Source organism: Tenrec ecaudatus, chromosome 6 (genome assembly GCF_050624435.1).
Source record: "Tenrec ecaudatus isolate mTenEca1 chromosome 6, mTenEca1.hap1, whole genome shotgun sequence".
Taxonomy (NCBI): Eukaryota; Metazoa; Chordata; class Mammalia; order Afrosoricida; family Tenrecidae; genus Tenrec; species Tenrec ecaudatus.
This window is the reverse complement of record NC_134535.1, coordinates 86,329,482-86,341,964: the sequence shown is the minus strand read 5'-3', so window position 1 is coordinate 86,341,964 and position 12,483 is coordinate 86,329,482. Positions and strand designations below refer to the sequence as shown.

The 12,483-nt window shown below is 40.8% G+C and overlaps 2 pseudogenes; both read right to left on the bottom strand.

The window, feature by feature from the left end:
• Positions 1-1,375: 1,375 nt before the first annotated feature.
• On the bottom strand, positions 1,376-2,237 carry LOC142451527 (olfactory receptor 8S1-like; annotated as a pseudogene).
• Positions 2,238-8,581: 6,344 nt separating this feature from the next.
• Positions 8,582-9,472, bottom strand: LOC142451073 (protein SET-like; annotated as a pseudogene).
• Between the last annotated feature and the right edge of the window lie 3,011 nt (positions 9,473-12,483).

Below are 12,483 nucleotides of genomic sequence, written 5' to 3'. Positions count from 1 at the left end.
ACAGCAGAATCCCACTCCCGACCCTAAAATCAGTATTAGTTTTATACAGCTACCATAACAACGACCACAAATTTAATCGGAATCTTTGACTCCAAAATGATTAGGTTTTGAATCTCTCTGATCTCACCTTCTGCACCACTTTTCCTGCTTCCAGTGGGGGGAAGTTACTTTATTTTCAAAGATTCATGTAATCAGATTAAGCTCATGATAATTCATGGGAATTTTCTTACTCTTAAAGTTTTTTTTTTAAATCTTAATTGTGTCTTCACATATCACAGGTTCCAGAGAAAAGGACATCTTCGGGAGGCCATTCTGCATAGCAAGGATACTTAGCATTATTCTTGGCACAAATTAAGAAATATAACACATTTACTACTATTACTCCCATTTAAAAATATGATCAGTTGTTGTTGAGCGCCATCATGTTGATTTGTCATTCACAACAATCTTACCTGATGGCCCCATAGCCTTTTTACGAAAATATTGCCAGGTGTTTCTCCTACAGGGCTACTGGGTGGGTTTGCATCACCACTCTTTGGGCTGGAAGATAACTGGTTAACCATTACACCAGCAGGGCTCCTTACAGCAATATATCATAGGGGAGACCCAAAGCCCATCTGTAGACAATTGGACATGCCCTCACAGAAAGGTCACAAGGGACGGACGAGCCAACCAGGGTGTAGTATAGTATTGAAGAAACACACAACATTCTTCTAGTTCTTTAGTGCTTCCCCCCACTTCCCCATTATCATGACCCCAGTCCTACCTTACAAATCCAGCGAGACAGGAACATGTACACTGGTAGAAATAAGAGCTCTTGACACATGGAATCTAGGACAGATAAACCCCTCAGGAACAATAATGGTAGTACTGATACCATAAGTGTAGGGAAGGTGGGGGGGGAGGAGAAGAAAGGGGGAGCCAATCCCACTGATTAACATATAACTGCCCCCCGTCACCCCAATAGGGGGATGAACAGAAAGATGATGAAGGCAGACAGTGGATGGTGTAAGATATGAAAATAATAATAATTTATCAAGGGTCCACAAGGATGGACAGGTGGGCGTGGGAGAGGAAAAAGAGGAGCTAATACCAGGGCTCAAGGAGAAAGAAAATGATCATGGTAAATGTACAAATGTGCTTGATACAATTGATGTATGAATTGCTATAAGAGCTGAAAGAGCCTCCAATAAAATGATTTATTTGAAAAAAAAAAGAGTTTTTATCTTCTAGGAAACATTTTCAAGGTAGTAAATATCACCACGTACCCTCTGTCACTGGCATCATAGTTAATCAGAAAATTCTCTTTAAAGGCCAGTTAGCTGATAGTTTCATTAGAACAAGTTCATTTCCTTTTATTCATGATTCGTGTCTGCTATATGAGAGAATAAAAATATTTTCAGAACATTCTATCCACAGCTGTCTTAACACATTGTTCTGGAGGCTATAGATGAAGGGATTTAGCATTGGGGTTATTACACTCTATTGCAGGGGGAAAAATCATTTCCTGAAGAGAACCTAAGATTGGCATGAGATATCTGATGAAATCTGAGCCATAGAAAAAGATCACAGTAGTGAGGTGGGAAGAGAAACCCTTGCTTCTGCTGGAGGTGGAGGTGATTCTCATGATGGTGGAGACAAGGCATGTAAATGAGAACATAATCATAATAAATGTTCCAAAGAAATACCAGACGGAGGAGGAGAGCAGAAGCGTGAAGTTGACTGAGGTATCAGAGCAAGACAGCGGGAAGAGAGAAGACAGCTCGCAGCTGAAGTGGGGTATAGTTTGGTCCTCACAAAAATCTAGATTGGCAGCCAGGAGAATATTGATAAGAGCATCCACAAAGGCCAGGCCCCAGCAGCCCCATACCAGCCTGACACAGAGCTGGCTGCTCATCACCTGGCCATAGAGCAAAGGAGAGCTGAAGGCCACGTAGCGATCATAGGCCATCACTGCCAGCAGGCAGGTTTTAGTGCCCCCTGTGGTGAACACAAAGAAGGCCTGAGCCAGGCAGCTCTCCACAAAGATGGTTTTTCTTTCAGAGAGTAGGTTTTCCAGCATCTTGGGAACTGTGACAGAGGAGTGGCAGAGGTCCAGGAAGGTGAGGATCAAGCCTGATCACTAGCAGCATTTAGATGTACCCTTTAGAGTGAATAGCTAAATGAGAAAGCAGCACAAATAGGACATCCTGGATGTAGAGGTCAGTCAACAGAATGAATTCACTGAGAGCACTCATTGAGATATAGAGACATGTTATCTCTGGATTACAAAATCATTTGAATGCCTCTCAGAAATATCTTTCCAATACTGTCCCCAAACCTGTCCCCAGATATTTAAAAATTGACTTCTTGATCATCATATTACCATAGATACTCTAAGTCTATTATATCGCTAACTTTTACTATCATTTTTTAAAAACTAGATTAGACTGATGGCGATAAGAGTGATTCGATTAAGCAGAGAGCTAGAGCGTGAGAGAGCACGAATGAGTGAGTGAGAGAGGAAGCAGAATACTGCAGGGGTTAATTATTTGACAAATGGAGAGGATTAAAGCTAGATCAAAAGGCCATGATCCAGCTAGGACAAAAATCTATTCTAGCTAGAAAAGTCATGCATGTTGAATCAGGTTCGAGAAAAAAAGAGATTTTCCATCAGTGTTAGTCTGGGTACATTAGAAAAACAAATCCACAGAAAATCTTATGTATATAAGAGAGTTTTATATAAAGGGTTAGTGTACATTAAGAAAGCATCCCAACCCAGTGCTGTCCAAGCCCATAAATCCAACATTGCCCATATGTCTCACACCAATCCACAAAGACCTCCATCTCACAAAACACATGCAATGATGCCGGCTGCAGGAGGAAAGCCGAATCAGTGAGAATGTAAGCATCTTAGCTCGGGCAGGGGTCTCCACACAGCTGCTCCAGCACCCAGGGCTGCATCGGGGTAGGTCCATGTGACTTCTCCTCAGGGATATCTTGCAGGAAGTGTGCCTTACCAGCTGAAGCAGGGAACTGGCTAAAGCAGCTGTACCCTGTTCTGGCCATCACAAAGCAAGAGACCCGAGAACTCGAAAGGTGGGGCTTACTGAGACATTTTATCGTTCCACCCTTCAATAAACCCCAGATGTGTTTATTGGCCAGGTTGACCCAATAAACCTTAACTACCTCACCACCTGATTGCTTTCATTTTTCCTTTAAAAGTATAAAGGAGATCACTGCACATTATATGAGTGTGTCTGTGTGGGAGAGAAATTAAGTGTGAAAGCATGTAATTAAGTATACAAAAGTGTACAATCAGAATAGGGCCTAATGTAAAGTGTAAGAAATTATTGTAGGAAAGAGGACAATAAAACATCAAGGAATTCATAGGTTGAAGAGTGGATTCCTATTGTTTGAGTTTAAAAGAAGTGTCCTGAATTTCATTTGGTGGCATCATTCACTACTTAACTGTAAAACACAGTCATATACTAATCCGCTGCCCACTGCCACTGAGCGGATTCTGAATTATAATGAACCTTCGTAGGAGATAGCCTTCGCTTTGTGCCACAGAGCTGCCTGGGCGATTGAGCCACCAACCTTGTGGTCAGCCGTTGAATGCTTATCCAACAGAGCCACTAGGGTACCTTCATAATAACAGTGACTTTAAACAATTATTTCCAAGTGATATTCCAGGTAGACTTCTGTGAGTAGTGGTATACATGTAATAGAGTCAGGAGAATTTGTTCACTATCACAGTACAAAGCCATATAGCATACCTATGCTACAAGCCAAATAGTCACGAGGTATGAGGTTGCCTGTCTTCCCCCAGCCCTCACCCATGGCTAAAAAGTTCCACATGCTGACCTGAACTATCTTCTCAAAATTTCAAGCGTGTGCATCTTTTTTCACATTGGCCTGATATTCTAGATTTTACCCGAATCGGAAGAGCTCCTCAACACTCTTGTAGCAATCTGTAGGCCCCTCGTTGCTCTAATTCAGCATTAGCCACTTAGATTTAGTTTAGCCACGGAGAATGAGGAAGCTGCTATTCGTCAACTGACCAGCTGAGTCTCACAGCCCTGTTGAAGGACAAAAGCCAATTCCCTGCATTCTCATTTGGTGACACACTTTCAGTTGTGGCAACACTATTTTAGATCCAGTAACCGACAAACGTTTCAGTTTGCAATAACAATGCTGAGAATACTGATATAGCAGAGAAGTAAAAAAAAAATCAAGTTGAACATTAACATTCCTGATGGGTCCCCACATTTATATGAATTAGTAAATTAATGGGCAATATTTGAGGAAAGAATAAAGCAAATCATTGCTTAAGTTCTTTCACTCTTCAGCTCAGAATAAGTACCATAATGCATGACGTCATCCTCAGAGCATCTCATCACCCTAAAAGAAAGCAGCTCAGAAAGGAGGAAATAGCTACTTTTTCAGGTCAGGCAGAGTGTTCACAGTAGCCAGACCTGTTTTATGAATTCAGAGCAGATCTCTCTCTCTCTCTCTCTCTCTCTCTCTCTCTCTCTCTCACACACACACACACACACACACACACACCTTTCTCCTTTGCCACCTCCAAACATCAGAGCTCCCATGAGCTGGGGAGAAAATTCCAAACTGCAAAAAGGCAAAGGCTTGCATCGAAGCTGTCAGTACAAGTCAATATGAGGAGCTTGGGGCTCCCCAGTAGGTTTCTTCTTTAAGGTTATTTAGAGATTCTTAGAATAACCTCTCTCTCTCTCTCTCTCTCTCTCTCTCTCTCTCTCTCTCTCTCTCTCTCTCTCTCTCTCTCTCTCTCTCTCTCTCTCTCTCTGTGTCTCTGTGTGTGAATTAAGTGAAGCGATACAGAGAAGATACAGTTTTGCATTCAACAATTCATAGAGTCTGCTTCAACTCATTCCTTGCGATCCTTTCCATGGAACATCACTTTTCCCGATTCCTCCCTGTGTTTTCTGTTTTCACTACTTCTTTCCTAGCCATTCTGAACTTTATCCTTTGGCTCTCAGATGGTTGATTATTCAAAGGCGTGCGGACCTACCCCATGCTGTTCTCCTTATAGACTCGTGTGCTGTTTGGCTGAAAATTGCGCAGCATGGATGAGTTCAGTTCCAAACCTGACGGATATCAGAGGTTCTACCACCTTCTGTTGAACCAGTGTGCCTGGTCTTACTCATGACTTTTGTTTCACATTTAAAAAACATTTTTTTTACTGTGGCTGATGCTTAAAATATCACCATTATTGAAAGTTTATTTTATATTTTAAAATGTCAAATAAACAGCCCTAGGAATATAATACAATAGGTTTGTTTCTAGATGTGGAAGAAATTGATTAGTTCCTCACCAAGGGAAAACCTCCTGAGAACTTTTCAGATTCAGTCAGACAGGGGCACCAAGTGTAATAAGTGGATTTTTAAAAATCCTCAAAATGTGGTAGCAGAAACAAAAATGAATACATGAATGAAAAAGACAGAGACATTGCTCTTGGGAGATAAGCCCGTGCAAAATGGGGACTTTTTAAAGACTGCATTAGATGGTACTGAACTCACCAGGGGGCATTTGGCACGAGGGAAATGAATTAAGTGAGAAGCACCAGTGATAAATATCATCTGATTCCTAAATGTGTCCTGAGGATCTTCTAACTGCTTCATGCTGATCTAGTTAGAGGTTTGAAGATGAGCTAACAAAAGTTTTAAGAGTTTTTTAAATGCAATTTCCCCTCTAAAAACCCAGGAAGTAAATACTATACAACTCTCTCTAGGGTTAATATAGCTCACTCACAGTGATTTCATTGTGCAATCCGTTGAGAGGAATTTGAATAGAAATAGGCACACCTGTGTTCATTGCAGCACTATTTATCAGAGCAAAAAAGATAGAAACAACCGAACGCCCACCTGTGGAAGAATGGAGACATACCATTTGGTACATGCACACAGTGGAACACTACAGCACAGGAAAGAGTAATGGTAGACTCTGGGGAGCAACTCATAACATGGATGAACCTGGAAGACATTCTGTTGAGTGACATTAGTCAATCACAAGAGGACAAATACTGTAAGAGACCATTACTATAAAAAGTCAAGTAAAGGTTTTTCATACCAAAAGAAATATATGTTGATGGCTACCAGGGATGGGAGGGGAACCTTGGGAGATTTGTGAGAGTTAAAGGCAGTGGAGACAAATACTGTTGTATACACAGTCCAGTCATAGTAGTGCTCTACAAGACAATGTTTAGAAAGACATGAAGGCTGAAGAGGTGTGGGATGGAGAGTGGAAATATAACATGAATATATAGATGTATATATATATACACATATATAGTGGTAGTTACATAATTTCATGTCAATTTGATACAGGGGTGTAGGGGTGGAGTGTAGCCTGGCAATCAGGTCACAGTCAGATGGTGACTCCTGTGCATGTGGCCTTTCCTTGAGGAGGGTCCTAGGAGCCTCCCCATCTCTCTGCTTTTACCTTCCTGTTGGTGAGCCACACGCTGAATCCTGTGAAGCCTCCCCGCCATTGGATTCACAAGGCTTTTCATCTACCAGCCTGTGATCTTCCTGCATTTTGCCTCGTTGTATGTGGTGGCATAAGCCTGAAGAGGAACTTCTGGGCTAGTATCAGACTTATGGACTGGCCTGGGATTTTTTTCTGATAGACAATTACTTCTTGATATAAACCTGTTTTTTACACATGCATGAGTGTCATGGGATTTGTTTCTCTAGTCAACCTGACCTAACACAGATATGAAGAGAGATAGAGATGCAAACACAAATATATTTGACAGAAGATATTTATGTGTGTGTGGGGGGGAGGGGGCCTATCTACCTTTGCTGCAAATATAGCTTTAAAAATAATGGACCATGCATGAGGCAAAGTAATGAATACATCTCCAAAAAACTCAACACAGTATCTATCGTCACGTTGATTCCAACTCTTCGTGACCCTATAGAAAGGGTAGAAAGAAATGTTCCTGTGGGTTTCTGAAACTATAACTCTTTTTAGGAGTAGAAAACCTCATCCTTCCCCTGAGGCACAGCTGGTGGTTTTGAGCCACTGAGTTAATCGTTATCTCCCTCCCACCTCAATGTGTAGCCCATGACACCAGATGTCTTAGACATAACCAACTCCTTGAGGGAATGAATCACTGGACCTGGAGGATCAGGACCATAGTCTTGATGAAACCAAGGACAACATTCTACATCTGGAAGCAGCTAGGATCAAGCGTAGAAATGGCAAATGAGACTCAAATTACTCAACTGGTTGGCTCTACTAATGATTTTTAGATTGACAGATATTCAAGAGTTTAATTTTAAGTATATATTTGCAGAATAAAGCAAAATGTTGAACCAGAAACAAAAGTAAATGATTGTGCAGTTATTTCTCTCTCTCTCTCTCTCTCTCTCTCTCTCTCTCTCTCTCTCTCTCTCTCTCTCTCACACACACACACACACACACACACACACACACACACTCACACACAAACGAGGTGGAGTTTTAGAGCACTGTGATGCCATGAAGTTTATATAGGTACTCTTTTGATCCCTGTGTCAAAACCATGTCAAATCATGGTATGCACATTGACAGCAATGGGTATGTTTATACTGACAAGGACTTAGAAGGAATTAGAAGTCTTTCGATGTAAATGTATTATATATTGCATACTCATTTTTTCATTTTACCTTCTTGCTTTATAAATACATATGTAGACAGGGTGGGAAGATTTGCACTTATAAAAAGGCATATGCATTCCAATAGTTTTCTTGTTGTAGCCTATGCATTTCTTTTTTTGTGTGTACACATTTAGTTTTATTGTAACAAAGCAACTTGTACACTTTTAACGTTTAAAATTGAGCATCTTTCCTTTCCAGTGAAACAAAAAAGAAAACTTAAAAATAAACAGGAACAAAATTACAATAGAGAATGTCAATTCCAAAGAAGATTCTACAGGTTCTGCTGATTCTCCCATCGAGTGGCAAGGCTCAAGTCATCATTAGGACAGAATTTTATTTTAAAAGTGTCATCTTAAACTGCAAGGATGTCCATTAAACATCACAATGAAACATGCCAAAAGAGAAGCCATGTTGTCAAAATGCCAACTTAACCCACCCATACATCTCAAACCCACCCTTTGCTGATCTTCTAAAACCCCCTTTTTAAAAGTTTTTTTTTCTTTTTTTAAACAAGAGAAGTAGACAGATACATGTTGGTAAATGCTAACTGTCCATATTCACACAGAGACACAGTGTAATCTCTGAGCCCAATGTACAGAGGAAGGAGGGAAGAAGCTACAGGGGCCGAGCACCCTCCAGCTGCCAGCAGGGCCAAGGGAGCAGAGCGTTTTGTTTTCCCACAGAGCACGGTGGTGTGTTGATTCCATAGTTTTTGTTGAGACAGGAAGGGACAAAAATTAATTTGAACACAAGGGGGTAGAGATTCTTTTCCACTGTATTCTGCACAAGGCATTATTTTCCCCACCCCCAAATAAGTTGAGAACCATGGTGTAGAGAAAAGAGACCTCAAGAACAGGGTGACTGAGCACAAGAGGAAGAAAACAAAACAAAAACAAAAAAAAGACTGAAACTTGCTCCCAGGGACTGAAGAAAATTAAAAGGTTGGAATCCATCAGTGTTCTGTTAGTCATCCTCTCCTTCATCCTCCTCTCCTTCCTCTCCCTCGTCACCATCTTCATCTTCTTCCCCTTCGTCTTCATCCCCTTCTTCATCAATATCTTCTAAACCTTCTTCTTCATCGTCGTCATCATCTTCTTCTCCTTCACCTTCCTCATCATCCATATCAGGAACCAAATAGTACTGTAATGGATTTGGCCAAATATCATCTTTGATGACCTCTCCTAATTCATCTGCGCCTGCATCAGAATGGTCGGTAAACCAGGTAAAGACACTCCCAGGTTCGTCATGCTGTCCCTTCCTGCTAGCTTTGCTCTGTGTTTGACTGGAACGTTTCGTCAAGTCCTTTCCAGATTTCCATTTGATTTCAGTTGATGTTGAAGATGGGTCACCACTCTCATTCAGATGAAATTCTTTGGAGAGAACTTTATTTTCGAAGTAAGGATTTTCATCAAAATAAAAATCTATTCTGTAACCTGATTTAATATCTTCAAATTCTGTCACTTCAACTCTGGTCAAATAATGCAGAGCCTCTTCATCCTCTTCCCCAAGCAATGCAGACACTTGTGGATGGTTGACAAATGTTGTTACCCCAAAATTTGGGATTTTGGTGATCAATTCTGACCTCTTCTGAAAGAATGGTTGGCGGAGTTTGTTATATTTCTGTTCTATTTTCAAAATCTCCTCCCTAGCTTGTTCATTAAGTCTGTCTATTTCATTTTGTACCTCATCAATATGTTCAATTGCTTCCTGCTGTTTTTTTTCTTTCTTCGGTGGGGGGGGAGGGTCGGGGTCTCCTGCACCTTAGGCTTCTTCATTTGCGGCAGGCTCGAAGGCTGGTGGTTAGGGGCCATGCTGCTTGCTGCCTGCCAGCAGAGCCCGAGGGACGCGCCAAAGAGCCGCTGGCCTCCGGCGAAAACCTGCCTATACATTTCTTAAAGGTATTTTGTAATTGATGTTTTTTAAAAATAAGGACCCCTGGAGGCATAATGGGTTGCATGTTTAGCTGCTAACTGAAAGGTCAGTGTTCGAGCCCATCTGTGTGTCTGTGAGAGAAAGTTCGGTCTGTCTGCTTCGATAAAGATTTGAAGTCTCAGGCACCCAAAGGGGAGGCTTTACTCTATCCTCTCAGATTTAAATGAGTCAGAATCGACTCAATGGCACTGAACTATTTTAAAAAATACCACCACCTCAAATTACATAAAATGCCGATAGATGGGGGCTAGACAGAAAAAAAAGCACTCTCCCCCACCCCCAACACACACCCATTAACCTTAGAACATTTACTTTAGAAAATTTATCATTGTCAAGGTTCCTTCTGCAGTTGTGAGATGGTTGCAAATCTTAAAAAAAAAAAAAAAAAAAGCCAAGACTTCCCATTTTTACAGCTCAGGAGTCTTATCATCATGGACCTAGCAGCGGTTTCTTGAACGTGCAATCAGTAACTGAGAGCACCTGTGCCAGCCTTCCTGCCAGCCACTCCTGTTCAAGTGACAACTGAGGCAGGCCCTGGTCCCACGTGCAACCCCCCATTGAATAAGCCCTCTATTAGTCATCTGGCTACCTCCGTCACCAGGCAAGTTGAAGAGAAACTCTCTGTGGCAAATGGTGCTATCCTCTTGGGGACTAGCTGTCCTTTTTCTTGGACACAGGAAATGGGCTGCATCTGCTTGGCTCTATTAAAGGGCCAGATTTCCTCCTGTTTTGGTCACCACTGTGGTGTATTTCCCGTGATAAGCTTCATGATTCTCTTTCTCTTTCAACTTTTTTGAAGAGGGTTTCTGACTTAGCAGGAGATTTTGCTTTTAATTAATTTTCCCAGCAGGCCATCTTGCATATTGGTTACTTTCTATCTACACAAGTTTCGAGAGAAAAAAAATTATCTTTCTATTTCAAGCTTCCTACCAGCAGAGTGGGGTAACTGTACTTACTTGGCAATTTGTGAGATTTTAATGGATGGCTTATGTAAAGTAAGATCTCTAATAAACTCACCGTAGTGTTTATTTCTAAATGATTGGTATTGCAAAGGAAGAGAGGCATATTCGAGAAGCAGATAAGAAATTTTGAGGGAGCAGATTAAAAGCTGGATCGCCTGAGGAAGTTGCCTTGCAGGAGAACTCGAGGACAGGAAAAGAGAAATGAGATGAAAGGACTCAGGAAAAATATGTCTTAGAAAGCCAGGGACAGAGAGAGGGAGAGGGAGAGAGAAGTAGGCTGGGGACTGGCCAGAAGGGACAAAAACATCAGCTGATTTAGGCAGGACATTATATGCTCTTCATTTGTATCCTAAAATTCAGAGATAAGATGAACACAGCATAAGTGGTTATCATTAAAATGGTGTGCTATACTTGCCCAGCTCTGGGAATAGGCAGAATTTTCTATCTTAGGAACCTAGGAGGGAAAAATAAGTATGTTTACCCAGGCTGCAAAAGCTTCTGTAGATGAAGCTTCAGAATTTCCTCCTAATTTCTGCTCCAGTCATCTTGAAAAATCCAAAATGTTGACTAACTTCTCTCATCTTTCTCAAACCTAGTCACACAATCATTTTTTCCACACACTGACCTCTTTGACTTAGATTTTGCTGCTATCATTACTCAAATAAAGGATATTCCAATGAGAATAAGACAGGTGTGCTGATATAGCCAATGGGCTGTCAGATGGGCTGTAGGAACTTAAGGCAGCTGACTCAATGCCAGCTGTCACACCACGGAGCTTGCTTTGGGATTCATGAACTAAAATAAACCGGAAGTGTTTCCCTTAGAGTTAGCAGGGGACTTCATTGTACATAGTCTTTGTAAATCTTGCTTGAAGCAATAGCTCAGAACTCTTCAATGAGAAATACTACTATCTGGTGAAAATTTCACCTGAATGGGAAGGGAGCAAGACATCTGGCACCTGTGTAGAAATTTCCCACGGGACAAATACAAGATGGATGAATCTTCTGGAGTTTACTATGGAAGCTGAGAAGTGACTCAGAGTTTACGTTCTCCTCATTTTCCCAAGTGCGTGTGAATAGATTTGTAAACACAACAGGGTTAGGTAGCAGGACAGTTAAGCTAGTAAGTGTAACACAAAACCTACTTCTTGTTATTTTATTATACAAGAGATTATAAATCTCAAAGAGCAGTAATTGAGTGAATCACATGCCACATAATAATACTATGCAACTACCTTTTGGTAATTAATAGGTGTTTAATTCAATTACAATTTCTCTACATCTATTGAGATAATGATATGGTTTTTCTAACTTGGTCTGTTAGCACACTGAATTACATTGATTGAAATTGAATAAGTAAGCCCCGCATTTCTGGGATAAATCCTGTTAGCACAGGCTGCATTATCTTTTTTGATAAGGTGTTTCTGTGTCTTATTTGATAATATTTTGTTGAAGGAATCTGTGTTTATGTTCAAGAGGAGTGAACACAATTTGTGGTTTGTTCTTTTTATGATAACTTTTTTCTATGTTGGGTGTTAAGATTATGCTGCTCTGAGAAAAAGAATGGAACCGTAGTTCCTTCTCTTCTGTTTTCTGAAAAAGAAGATGGAGAACGGATACTACTCTTTTTCTTAAATATCTGGTAGAATTCATCATAAACTACCCCTGGGCTGGCATTTTATATATTGGAAGATTTTTTAACTACAAATTCACCTTCTTTAATACATAGAGATTAATCAAACACAATTTCATGATTAAAAAAATAAAAATGTAACAAACTAGGACTAGGAGAGAAATTCCTCAGTATGTTGCAGGTAATTTATGAAAGACTTGAGTCTAATATTTCAGGACATCGGTATTGGACTGCTTACCTCAAGACTGGGGGTTTTAACCCAGCAGGAGAAAGATCTGCTCTGAGTCAGAACTGAC